General features: G+C 40.3%; 1 protein-coding gene and 1 long non-coding RNA gene across 2 annotated transcripts in view; one reads left to right on the top strand and one right to left on the bottom strand.

The window, feature by feature from the left end:
- Nucleotides 1–12,129, bottom strand: part of LOC128443121 (metabotropic glutamate receptor 4) — a 112,882-nt gene that overhangs the window by 36,038 nt on the left and 64,715 nt on the right. The gene's annotated exons all lie outside the window — the stretch shown is intronic.
- LOC128443122 (uncharacterized) lies at nt 7,190–10,024 on the top strand. Its single transcript, XR_008338949.1, has 4 exons — nt 7,190–7,288; nt 7,698–7,880; nt 8,500–9,493; nt 9,726–10,024. It is a non-coding gene; the product is annotated as an uncharacterized LOC128443122 (long non-coding RNA).

Here is a 12,129-nt window from a genome sequence, read left to right on the forward strand (position 1 = left end):
TAACAGGTTCCGGGGGCAACTGTAAATTAGATTTTAAAAACGAGTGAATGACATTTCCCTTCTCAGTGCAAATGATTTATAAATCAAAGACGGGCCTCTGAGCACTGTGAAATGAGCTTTTTCTGCGCTGTGGTAAAATAACTCACCTGACAACCATGGGACTTTCCTCTTACCAAGGAGAATTCACATAGCAAGCCTCTTAGGATTAAAATGTTATTAAAGCGTCACTGAAGAGTTTAAAAGTATATGCCACGTCTGCTCAGAGCCATCGGTAATGGTTGCTGTATAATCAGGCGTGGGCACAGAAGAAGAGCCGGCTGCTGGAGGCCTCGTCACATTGTCAACGCTCTGTGGAAAACTTCCCTGCCACTACATTTGATTGTCGGCGTCTAGCGGCTGATACGATAGCATCACGGGGTAGCATTCATTTCTAATGACAGACGAGTGAACTGACGGATCACATTCTAAATTTCCTTCTCCCCCCTTTTTTCCCCTCTATCCTGCTGAACATCACAATAGTTTCTTTCTCAGTGCTTCACAGGTGATGGATAGCTTCTGGGCTTTACTGACATTCTCCACCAACATAGCAGTCGTTTAGTGACGAAAAGTGGATGAAATATGAATGTTTTTAATGTGTCGTTAATAGATTCAGGATCGAATGCTCAGTCTGAACCTGCTCATTATTTCATGCTTTAACATCGATGGAGCTTTTTTTAGTGTTAATGACCTCTGAAAGTACTTTTCAGTGCAGTTTGGGTGTAACCAGGTGTCTGTGGGTCTAAAGTCGCTCTGCCTCAAAACAACTGTGCGCCAACAATTCATCTGACCATGCCTCGTTTTAAAACCAGCCCCCCCAATCATCAGTCTGAAACTATGTGCTACTTTGCAGGACAAGCTGTTAGAAAGGACCTTTAGACCTAAAGTTTTATTTCACAGGAGACTCTGCTACATCTGAGTCTGTGGTGTCAAATGTGTGGGAGACAGTGATTTAAAAAGGTCCCTCTCTCTGTTTCTTCCTGATTTGCCAGGCTCCGTTACCATTGGACTCAATGGGGCCATTTGATGGAACATCAACACACAGTGAATGACCGAGGTCATCTTTTGTGAGAGAATAGATTTTGAAGAGCTTAGAGACGCCTGAAACCGATGCACACTGGCATTATAAAAAAAGAAGGTAATGGATTTTTTTTTTTTACTTGCACAGTGACTCATTACAAACTTTGGAATATTTTTTTTTAAATAGTATTTCGAATACATGCAATGAAAATACTGCTTGCCTCTGCTTCTTTCCACTGCGTGCTGCAGCATCAGAATGCACCAAGGTTAACAGATACCCCCCCCACAGCTGCAGCGGAATCCAGCTTCCTGAAGGTTCATCCATTTTGTGATATAGTGCCTTCACCTTTAATATTGCCTCTGGCAGGCCCCAGGACAACCTCTTTTCAGAGTCCAGAGGAGCCTAGCTGGGCAATCAGCTTCTCCAAGATACGATAATGAACAAGCCTCCGATGGATTTTCCTTTTTTGTTGAGTTGTTATGGAGCCAATTTATTGTTCTAAATGCTTCTGCCCTCATATTAAACAAGGTTAAATATCCACAAGAGCATCTGGCGTTCCTGCATTAGCTCATCAACTGAATCCTTCATGTACAGACACAAAACATCTCATATTATTAGTTACACGTTCTGAAGACGATACTTTCTACTCCAACAGAGTGAACAAAAATAGAAAAGAAGAGTTTACTTCATCCAAACAACAACATTTCAGTTATTTTTCTCCTTCTTTTGAAGGTATTTCAGTTCCATTGTTATGCTGCTCTGCCCATTCAGCACTTTTTCTATTTTCCACTTTCCATTACTTTGTTTGATTAACAGTTTGCAAATGGTTTCGTTTATTCAAAACTGCCACAGTCACACTTTCGAGCTCTTCTTCATGGTTCTTTCAACCACCTGGAACATGGTTCCTCAGACGGTTTGAAAATAGAGAGACAGAGAGAGAGAGTCTCACAGATCTGCTTTTCTGCATAATGTGCTTTATCTCTATCGAGTCACAGAGAATTCCCAGAACTGCATGAAACAATATCCCAAACTTTACACTTTGAACAAAACGACTAAAATCTGCGGTTTTAGTTTATTAGCCTACGTTTTCTTTTTCATAATCTATTTTGAATATAAATTGTGTATATACCGCAGCTTTTCCATATTGCTCATCACTTCTCTGCTGTCCTCTTCCCCGGGAAAGCCACACAGTATTAAAAATAATGTCAGGGTTTCAGCGTCAAAAGAAGTTTCCCCTTATGTCTCTTTTAACCCTTTCAAAGCTGAACACAGTAAAGCAGGAGGATCAGCCGAGGGAACAGGAACTCCCACCTTTCTTCCTCTGCTCATTTCCTTTATTCGTCCCTTCCCCATCTTTTTCCGCAAAATTATAATTAGAATAACACATTTACATTAAGCAGGGAATACTGTGGAAGCCACAGATTTGCATGATGCTAACTCTTTATTGGTTAAAATGCTCAGCTGTTCTGTTAATTCTTGTGATCGTGACAAAATGAACCCAAAAAACAAGAAATCTATTCATTACACAGTCTCTCGTGTTTTGTCCTAATTGTTGTTTAATCCTAATCTCATAAAGTGTGTTTACATAATAGGTAATGTCCTTGTGTGCATTGGTTACACAAACATTAGAAAATATTAGAGAGAAACTCTTCTTTAGAGAATATTTTTTACTCTACGTTTCAGCTTAATGAGTATTCAAATCGTCCCTCGTGACATTTCCCCCATGACAAAGGGCGCAGTAGGCAACCATCATTTCTAACATTTGCATAATCTCCCTGTCGTCTCTGTGCTGCTGTCTTTGCCCTCCTCCTCCTCCTCCTCTGCTTCAACTGTCATTTAAGAAAGAAAAAAAAGTATCTACCCAAATAATCTTAGAGGAGGGTTAGTGTCCAGATTTTGGGAAAAATAAGGCAAAACAAGAGACCTCTAAAAATGGTTTTATAGATATTTAAAGTTTCATTTTATACGCCTGCCTGAGATAAATTCTTAATGCTTTCATTTAAGAATGTCACCACCTGACGCAATAGAATCCACAAATTAGATTATAAAAACAACGAGTGGACAATTCCCACTGAGAGAAAATCGCACTCCCTTTCATGAGGTGAGGATCAAGTGACATGGTGTGTCCACCTCCATTGCTGCAGAGACCTGCTCTCTAATAAGGAGACTGGAGGAGCAAACAGAAAGAACTCTCCGGAGGGAGAGCAGAGCACCGTGCATCGAGGCAGGTCTTGCATTTCAAAGGGTGACGACAGCTCGACATCACAGTGAAAAACAGTTCCACCCCTCTTCTGTCGTGATCATCTTCCATAATGACGCTCCAGCCTTAATCTCACGGGGCAGCTTGATAGATGTTACACGATGGGGGAAAACCCCCGGTGAAAACGCAGCGTATTTAAAAGAGCTCTGCGCCCCAAAGACGAAACGCTTCAGAAACAGTCCACAGCAGCTGCAGACAGAAGTGATGACCTTCGTATTGCCATTTGACAAAAAAGTCCCGATGATGACACTCCACCACATGCTCATTCTCGGGGGGGCAAACACATCCAAGAGACCCATGTAAACAGGTTCTGTATGTGAAGCTCATATGGTCTTACATTAAATATTTATGCCTCTTTTTTTTCCCCTGCTCCCAAATGGAAATGCTGTGAATTCTTCTTCTGCATCTTCTGTGTCCCTCTTCTTTTAAAACCTATATGCAAATGCTTTCTGAATGCAGAATGAATACACTTTTTTCTGTGATGTCTCATTTACTAATTTGCTTAAATAATCTTGATATTGCAAGAACTTTGAAATAATGCAGATATGCAGTGTAAAAATGATCATGATTTCAAAAAGGTTTAGACCGTAGTGTGGCTTTAAGAATGGCAATGTTGGTTGGGTTGGTAGGTCGACCTGTTGATTGGTTGCACCACCAGCAGGTTAAAATGTAAGTATAGTTGTTATCCTCCAGTTTTGTAAAATAGAGCCAACAGTTGGGTTGAGGAGCCTCATGCATGTTTTAAGAAAACCAGCAGTAGATGGTGAAAAGATCACAACTGAGAGTGAATGACTCAACGTTCCTGCTCTTATTCGACTCTGGCAGAAAAATATCCAACTGCTACAACGAACGCTGCAGAAGACCCTTAGTCAGAAACACCATGTGCAATATCACAACAGACAAAAACATATTGTATTTGTTTCAGGTTTGAACATTCTTGGATGCTACAGGTTTGTTGTGTTCAGAGAATACAAAACCTGTTTATTTTTTAAGGACATATTCGGCTGTTCTTGAACTAACTCTAGATTTAAGGTACAAGACATAGGATAATTCCCCCCCCCCCCCCCCCCCCCCCCCCCCTATCCTTCTCAATTGGTCTTACCCATTTCAGCTTGAGCTCACGCTTGCTGTCACAGAAACACTTATTCCGCCGCCTTAAGACTGATTCCGCTCCCAGTGCTGACACCCGAGTCCCGCCAGTGTGGGCTCAAATGCTGTGTGAGTTTCCAGTTTAATTCTCGTTCCACACGAAAGCCCAGTAAGCTGGGATCAAATGATATCAGATTCTCGCCCCAGCAGGCACTTTGACACCTACACCTCCCCCCACATGCCCCCAAACCACAAACTGGTAATTTCTGAAAGTGTTAAATATAAAATAAAAACTTATTCTGTAACGAAGGGCCTTTTTAAATGTAAAATGTAATACATGTATTTCATTATATTGCTAGGAAGTACGTGGACCTATTGTAATACAAAATGCTTACTTTAATGTCCAGACTACTTTTTAAGTTTTAATTATTCTGTCATTTTGACTCATTATAGTAAATTATTTACATGTGTCCTCCAATGAGCCTTCAACAGAAACATTAAGCTGCAGGATACTGTGAGGAAACAGCTACATCTTGAGCTTGAGACAAGCTGTGGACTAAACTAGAAATATGACTGCGTTTAATATCAACATGCAAGACCTTAATTAAAAAAGCTGACAGAGTTCACCGACTCTAGCAGAGCAGTCATGTCGATAATTGCCGTCTTTCATAACATGAATTCAACACAAAAGAAAATAAATGTTCGACTGTATTTAATAGAACTGGGGGCTGTGTTGTATTTTTTACCGATATCACGTTGCACGGCTCTGCCATGCAAAGAGGCTGAGTGAGAACGGGGCCACTCTGACATTAGGTGGGTGGGACGGCTGCTCGTGGCCTTTGGCGGCTTAATGTGATAGAACATTTGACCAGTTCTGATCCAGACGTTTTATTATGTGAACAGACAACTGTGGATCCCATTGAGCAGCCAAATACCTGTGGCTCTGAGTTCGCCTGCTTGTCCTCTGCGTCTCTTGCTCCAACACAATCAATCAAAGCCTGGTTGATGGGCAGTAGGTTGGAATCTAAACAGTATTTCAGCATGTGACATGTAAATGTTAACCAGTCACATCAGACTGAAAGCAGCAGCAGCCGACATGACAGATGTTTTGTCTGGATTCTTGTTCATAATTGAAAAGCGGTGAAGACGGTGGCGTGTTTGTCTCTGAGCAGTGATTTTTTTCCCGCGTGTTTGACAGTTTGTGTCTGAAATGTTGTTTTTTTATTGGCAGGTGGTTAAATCAAGTGACAGTGATGTTTGAGAAACAAACAAATGTTTTTGTCGAAACTAAAATCTTTCCCCTTAAGTTCCCTGAACAGGTCCAGTAGTACAAATTATTTCTTAGAAAAGCAAATGTCTATGGGAGCAGAAGTTTAACACTTTGTGTTGGTTTTTTCAAATCCAGCCCTGGGAAATGTCCATTACACCTGGCAGGGATGAGACTTGAGGCATCAGTCACAATTACTCTGAAGCCTACTTCTGCACTACCGCACTTCTACATGTGACCAGCTAAATATTACTTTCTAACAGCATTAATCATTTCTGCAATTCTACATTCCTTTAATTAACTGTTGAAGTACTTAATGAATGTGTACAACTAAGCCTTTTATCTGTGAAGGCCCATGGAAGCTTCGGAGAGAATTAGTTTACACAAGGACAAAAAGTCTGACTTCAGGCTGGAAGTCGCAAATCAGAGACGGCAAAGTTACTTTCTGGATGTCACCTTCCCAAATTTGATATACTCCAAACTTTTTAGTCAATCACATTGTCACTTTACTGTCTCAGTGTTGGTGCTGGAAGCATTTGATAAGAGCTGTGACGCACAAAACTCTCCTTAAGATTAAATGTCCTTGTCTAAGAATAACCAATGATAAATATTAGTGAAGCATAATGAAACACTTTGGATTGCTTACTTTATGATCTGTTTGTGACTTGTCTTGTAACGGTTATGTAATTATAATAATATAAAAACATTGGACTACGGTTTTGGATGTTGATTGCAATGGTCACAGTCAAAGCTTCAAGGCATTCGACCAGACCTCATCAAGAAATATGCATTTTGGACAATCATCCCAAATTTGCATTAGAGGATGTGAAGTACATGTGAATGTACATAAAGAGTTATGAAGGGACTCAATGACTTAAGATCATCACTCTTATGATTGCCTTGTTTGTTTGCTCTTTTGAATACATGTTGTATATTATACCAACCCAGTCTCATCAGAAAACGTTCAATGGCAACGTTGGTCCACTTGGAACGACGTTACCATCTCACAATCTGGCCTCTCAGATTGTGAGATGGTAACATTTAGTCCTCCCATTGTTTTGCATTGGCGTGTTCTCAGGTCACGTGACTCTCAAGCTCCCGTCTGCGGAGAGGAAAACATGGCGGAGATTCCCTGTTTTTTCAGATAAAAATATAATTTTGTAACTTAGTTTGGGCATAAAAATACATTCTGACACCATTTCTAGCGAGAAATGTGCTCTTTGCTTCCACAGTCTTCAGCCAGTTCGTGCTTATGATAAATATTTTAATAGTTATCACGCATGTTTTTATCGTTGCTATGACGGTTGCCATGCCACCACGGTGCAGCTTGGTGTTTAAATCACAGTCCCTGCGTGGTGTCCTTCAGTGATCGTGAATGTTATTCTTGTTATATAATAGTAATATTTGAGGCTAGATTACATCTCTAATGAGAAGGAACCTGCGAGTCTGCTCATACCGAGGCCGGCCCGAGTGCGCGAGCGGACCGAGTGCGCGAGCGGACATGACGTGTGGCTGTCGTAAAAACCCTATTTGTAAACAACCAGCCCTTTAACTCGGGGCTGCGTCATAAACACGGCGCGCTTGGAAGACCACGATGTCATCTTCCTTCTGTCAGGTAAGTAGTTTATTGTTTTTAAAGATCGTTACGATCTAGGTTTACAGTCCGAGTGCGGAGAGAGTCCGTCAATCCACACTATGGACGCTGTTCATCAGCTAATACGCCATTGTTAGCCACATGCTTCAGCCCACGGTAGCCTGTGCTACCTGGGAGGTGAATACATGGTTGTTGAAAACCAGTTCAAGACGCTTAGCTCATCATTGAGGGACGCTACAATATAAATATAAACATGAATTTGATTTATGAATGCTTTAGATTAATAAGGAGTGTATTTCTCTACTATTACTCCACAATATCAGGTCAATTTGGTTTAATGTATAGTATGCACTATGACAATAATGTTTTCATGTTATGGAGTTGCGATTCATTTTATAAAACAATTGCTATGTTCTGTTTTTTAATCAAGGAGGATCAAAGTGAAGCTACAGGAGTTTCATTAACGTCAACAACTTGGACCGAACAGTTTGTTTTGCTTGATGAAGAGCAGGAAGGGCAGCCTGGAGAGAAAGAGAAGCCGGGTTGAGCCCACTACCATCATCCATGTACCACAAGGAAGATGAGGGAGAGAAATGATCCTACCATTAAAGAGGTACTTTTAAGTTACATACCAGAAAAACCATTTTATATAATTTGCCAAATATACATTTTTATTAAATCCCCAAAGTACGCTTGCTGAAATACAAGTTAATATCACACTGAAAGAATTTTGATCAATCATGCTTCCCTGCTGTGATTGTTTAACTGGGAAAACAACTTTTTCCACAGGAAGGCAAGTAAATTTAAGGAATACATGTGCAAAGTTTTCCTCTGTTATGTATAATGATGACCCCCATCAAACATAATGTTAGCAATCTTTACACCTTTTAATTTATACTGATTATTTCTGTCTACATATGTGAATTTGCCTTCATTAGTTTCAGAAAAGAGCGATGATGTATCGGTCAGTGGGCGGCAGCACGAGACTCCGCAAACTAGTCTGTAAGCAAAGCAGACGAAGGCATCGAGGTTGCGGCCTGCCATCATTGTTATTTTGCTTAAGGGACTGAATATGTTTCATGCAGAAATATTAGCATTTCCCTTATATCTACCAAAACTGCTTGTTTCACAGACTGCAGTTTTGTTTTGATCCGATGTGGTGTGCAAATACAACCGTATCTGCAATGGGTTGTGGGGCATTAACATTTGTAAGTCTAATTTTGTTTTGACAGACTGTGAAAAGAACGTTGAGAACATCACCACTCTACAGGAAGACACAGTCCAGTAATGGGTGTCAGAAGTTCAGTAGTGAACGACAGGTACTGTGGAAAAATGTGTGTCATTGTTGTACAATGTCCTTTGACTCTGTTTACACAAGGTTAACACAAAAAGGTTTGATTGTAAAGTGATATTGGTATGAATTCATGTTATTCTCCTCTTCACAAGAAACAAACAATCCAAATTACCTGCAGAAAGCCCTTGATGGACGCTTCAGCTGCATCGTCAGACTGGCCAGACAGCAAGATGCCAACTTTAATGCCAATTTATTTGTGTAACATTCTGTGACCAAATGTGTAGATAACTTTTTGTAGATTGTAAAAATAGATAACCCATTTATTACAAAAAAACTACACTAGAATTACCGCACTGCGTTGTATGACTCCGCTAACCAGAGCAGTGTCCGTCTACATATTTCTACATATTTTCTCTCATATAAATGACACTGTATCTCTTGACAACTGAAACCATAAGATGAGGTCAGTGTGGCCTTGACCTTTTTACTTTAAGACAAATACAAAGTTAGACAATCCGAAAACATGCAGTTATGCCTCCGGCGACTCGCTATTGCAGAGGCATTAAAACCGTAGTGTAGTAGATTGGATTTTATTGGTGTTACATTGGACATCTTGTATGGGTACACCAAAAAATATATTTGGTTTCACATTCTAGATGGCAATAAGCAGAGTCATCAACTCAGGAAAAATATTTCTGTAGAAAAGAAAGCCCTGTATGTGTGTATGTATACATACACACAAACGCACTATTGAGACGTTTTGTTTTTTATCATATATTCTCAGGCAGTACTGAGTCATTTACTGAGAGGGGACGTGAGGGCCTACTCTGCGTGCTCAGAGTTCAAGCCCAGCAGGCTGCAGCGGGCCTGACATATTCTGGAACAGCAGCACAGTCTTTGGATGACTCCTCTGAAGATGAAAACATGGCGAGGTACTTCTCCACTGATGAAGAACTGTGAGGGCTGTGATTAGCTACACTCTCTTGCTACAATGCTACTCATGCTACTCCCTGGCAGCCTTAGGAAGGCATTAGCTTGCTGTGTGGTAGCTGTTAGCTTCAGCATTTTTAGTTTTTAGTGGCCTGTCTGACGTTTATGTTTTAAAAAAAAATCTGAGGGAACCATCTTCATAATTTAACACTATGGTTTGTTTGTGTCCTTCAGTTCTTCTCAAGAGAAGCAGTACAGGTGTGCCTCAGCTCCACGGTCCCTCCTGCAACCTCCGCTCCTGATGCTAACCTCATGTCTCCATCACACCAAGCAGCAGACCTGGATTGACAGACCTTTCTCCAGAGCTGCCCCCTCCCTCTGAAACCCCCCTCTCCAAAACACTATTTGTGTAGTTTTTAAAGTATTTTTTGCATGAGAATTGTTGATCATATCATTTCCAGCAGATGCCTTAATATAATGTTTGTGCACAATAAATGACATTGATCATAACATAATGGTATTTCCTTGCACTTCTACACCATGATATTGGCAGATAAGATGCTGATTACATTAAAGCAGTGAATGCTCTTCTTTAAGCAACATAAACAAACAATGATCCAATGAATCTGAAGTAGAATGGGCACATTACATTCTGTAGAGAATGCCTCAGTTATGGAAGTCAGAAAATAACTTTTGTATAAAACGTTATGGCAATGCCAAATGGATCGAGATTTACACACTATGAAATATGGATTTACACTTAGTTTAACCAAGTTGTCTTCACCATAACAGAAATTCTACCTGTAATGATTCATGCGCAAATCATGTTCAGAGATGAGATAGTGTTGAAGATTAATTCACATTATATGCAGCAAATGGCAGTGAAGAATCCTGTTGACTCAGAAGTGACAGTGAAAGGAAAAAACTGCCGACTGTTCACAAGTCACCAAAATATATAACAAACCTCAAATCTTTTGGAAAAGTCATACGTATTACATCATTAAAACAGTTACACCACAATTTGTAGGGGATTGATTTCTCTACAACCTCTACATGACTTTTTATGGTAATTATAAATTATGAACTGATGGGTTTTCAAAGGCTCATATTAAGAATATTTGAATAATACATGTAAATTAAGGCTTCATTTCATAAATGTAGAGAGAAAATAATAAAAGATTATTTTCAAAATAAATGAGCAAAAGCTCAAACCATGCTGGAGCTGTCGTGTTGGGTTTTGAATCCCCTTTATATGTATTGTTAGGCAAATAGGCAACTGAGCTGGACTGACTGGAGGGCTGCGCAGGAGTAATCTGCTGCTGGTGCTGCTGTGGGATGACTGATGATGGGCAGCAGCTTAGAGCTGGTAGGAGAGAAAGGGACTCAGTGGCACAGCGAGTACTGGAAATGTCGGTAGTGATTACATTCTGCTTCAGAAAGGGTCAGGGGTCAGAGTGAGCATGTGCCAGCAGCTTCCTGCACTGAAGTGACTGTACGATACCATCTTCTTATGTTGCTCCGGGCTAGCTCTGCAGCATCCCTTTCACACTGTCAGGTCTTGTCAGTATGAGAAACCAATTTAATTCCATCATTGCATCCACTGAATGCACCTGTGCAGCAGATATTTCCCAGAGCGAAGGTAAGCTTTCTGTAAAGTCAGGTTTCAGGCTGAGAATTTAGGTTTCAGTATAAGTCAAAACCAAGAGTCTCTGTTTTATAAAAACATAAACTGTAAACATTTGCAGGTCTTTCCCAAAAAATAGCTTTTAGTCTTGGATGCCCCATGAAGTGGATGTGTCACATTTCTTTTGAAACTGGCTGAAAATACATATTTGAAGCTCCAGTAAGAACTTTTGGAGGAAGATTGTTTTGCTGTTGAGTTCAAACATTAACAAACCCTCCATTAGAAGCCCCCCACTCCAAATTCATGGACCTGCAGCAAGGCAATGACACAAAGTAAAGATATCTGGACTATCTTCAACAGCGTGGAGGTTGATACGCTACTAAAGATGAAGCAAAGCCAACATTGTTATATTAAATGTCATTAAACAAACATGGTGAAGTAAAATCTAGGAGGGGTTGGTTGTTTAGACTGATTTTACATTAGAAGACAGAAGGTGTGTGTCTAAGCCGAAGACAAAGACAAAGTTACCTGGGACATAATTTTGAATTATGCATACAACCAAATCAACTGTGCAAGCAAACTCAGGTTATTAGGACATTGTGACACATTTGGATGGACAGATACCATGATAAAGCAAGACCACAAACAACAAGACCACAATCTGTAACTAGAGCTGCTGCTGCAGAGCGAATATGCAAAATTACTAGTTAGTTTCCCAAAGCGAGCACATTAGCTCCAGACGGGGATACTCACAACTTCACAGCCACTACAGCTAACACAAAACCCAAAAAACTGCTAAGCATATGAGAAAGTATTGCAAATGTCCGTTGGTAAGTACTGAAGTGCTTGTTTTCCCTACTAACTGGACAGGAGTAGTTATCGCACTGTTAAGCAGGAGAGACTAAACAAAACATTTGTGTGTTTGCAAAACTGTTGTTGCCTTCATCAAGAAAAAAACACAATCTCTGCAGTCGTTTTCCTTTCTCTGGATTCTCAAAGGTCTCTCCACCGTTG

The sequence above is a fragment of the Pleuronectes platessa genome, chromosome 6 (genome assembly GCF_947347685.1).
Source record: "Pleuronectes platessa chromosome 6, fPlePla1.1, whole genome shotgun sequence".
Classification (NCBI taxonomy): Eukaryota; Metazoa; Chordata; class Actinopteri; order Pleuronectiformes; family Pleuronectidae; genus Pleuronectes; species Pleuronectes platessa.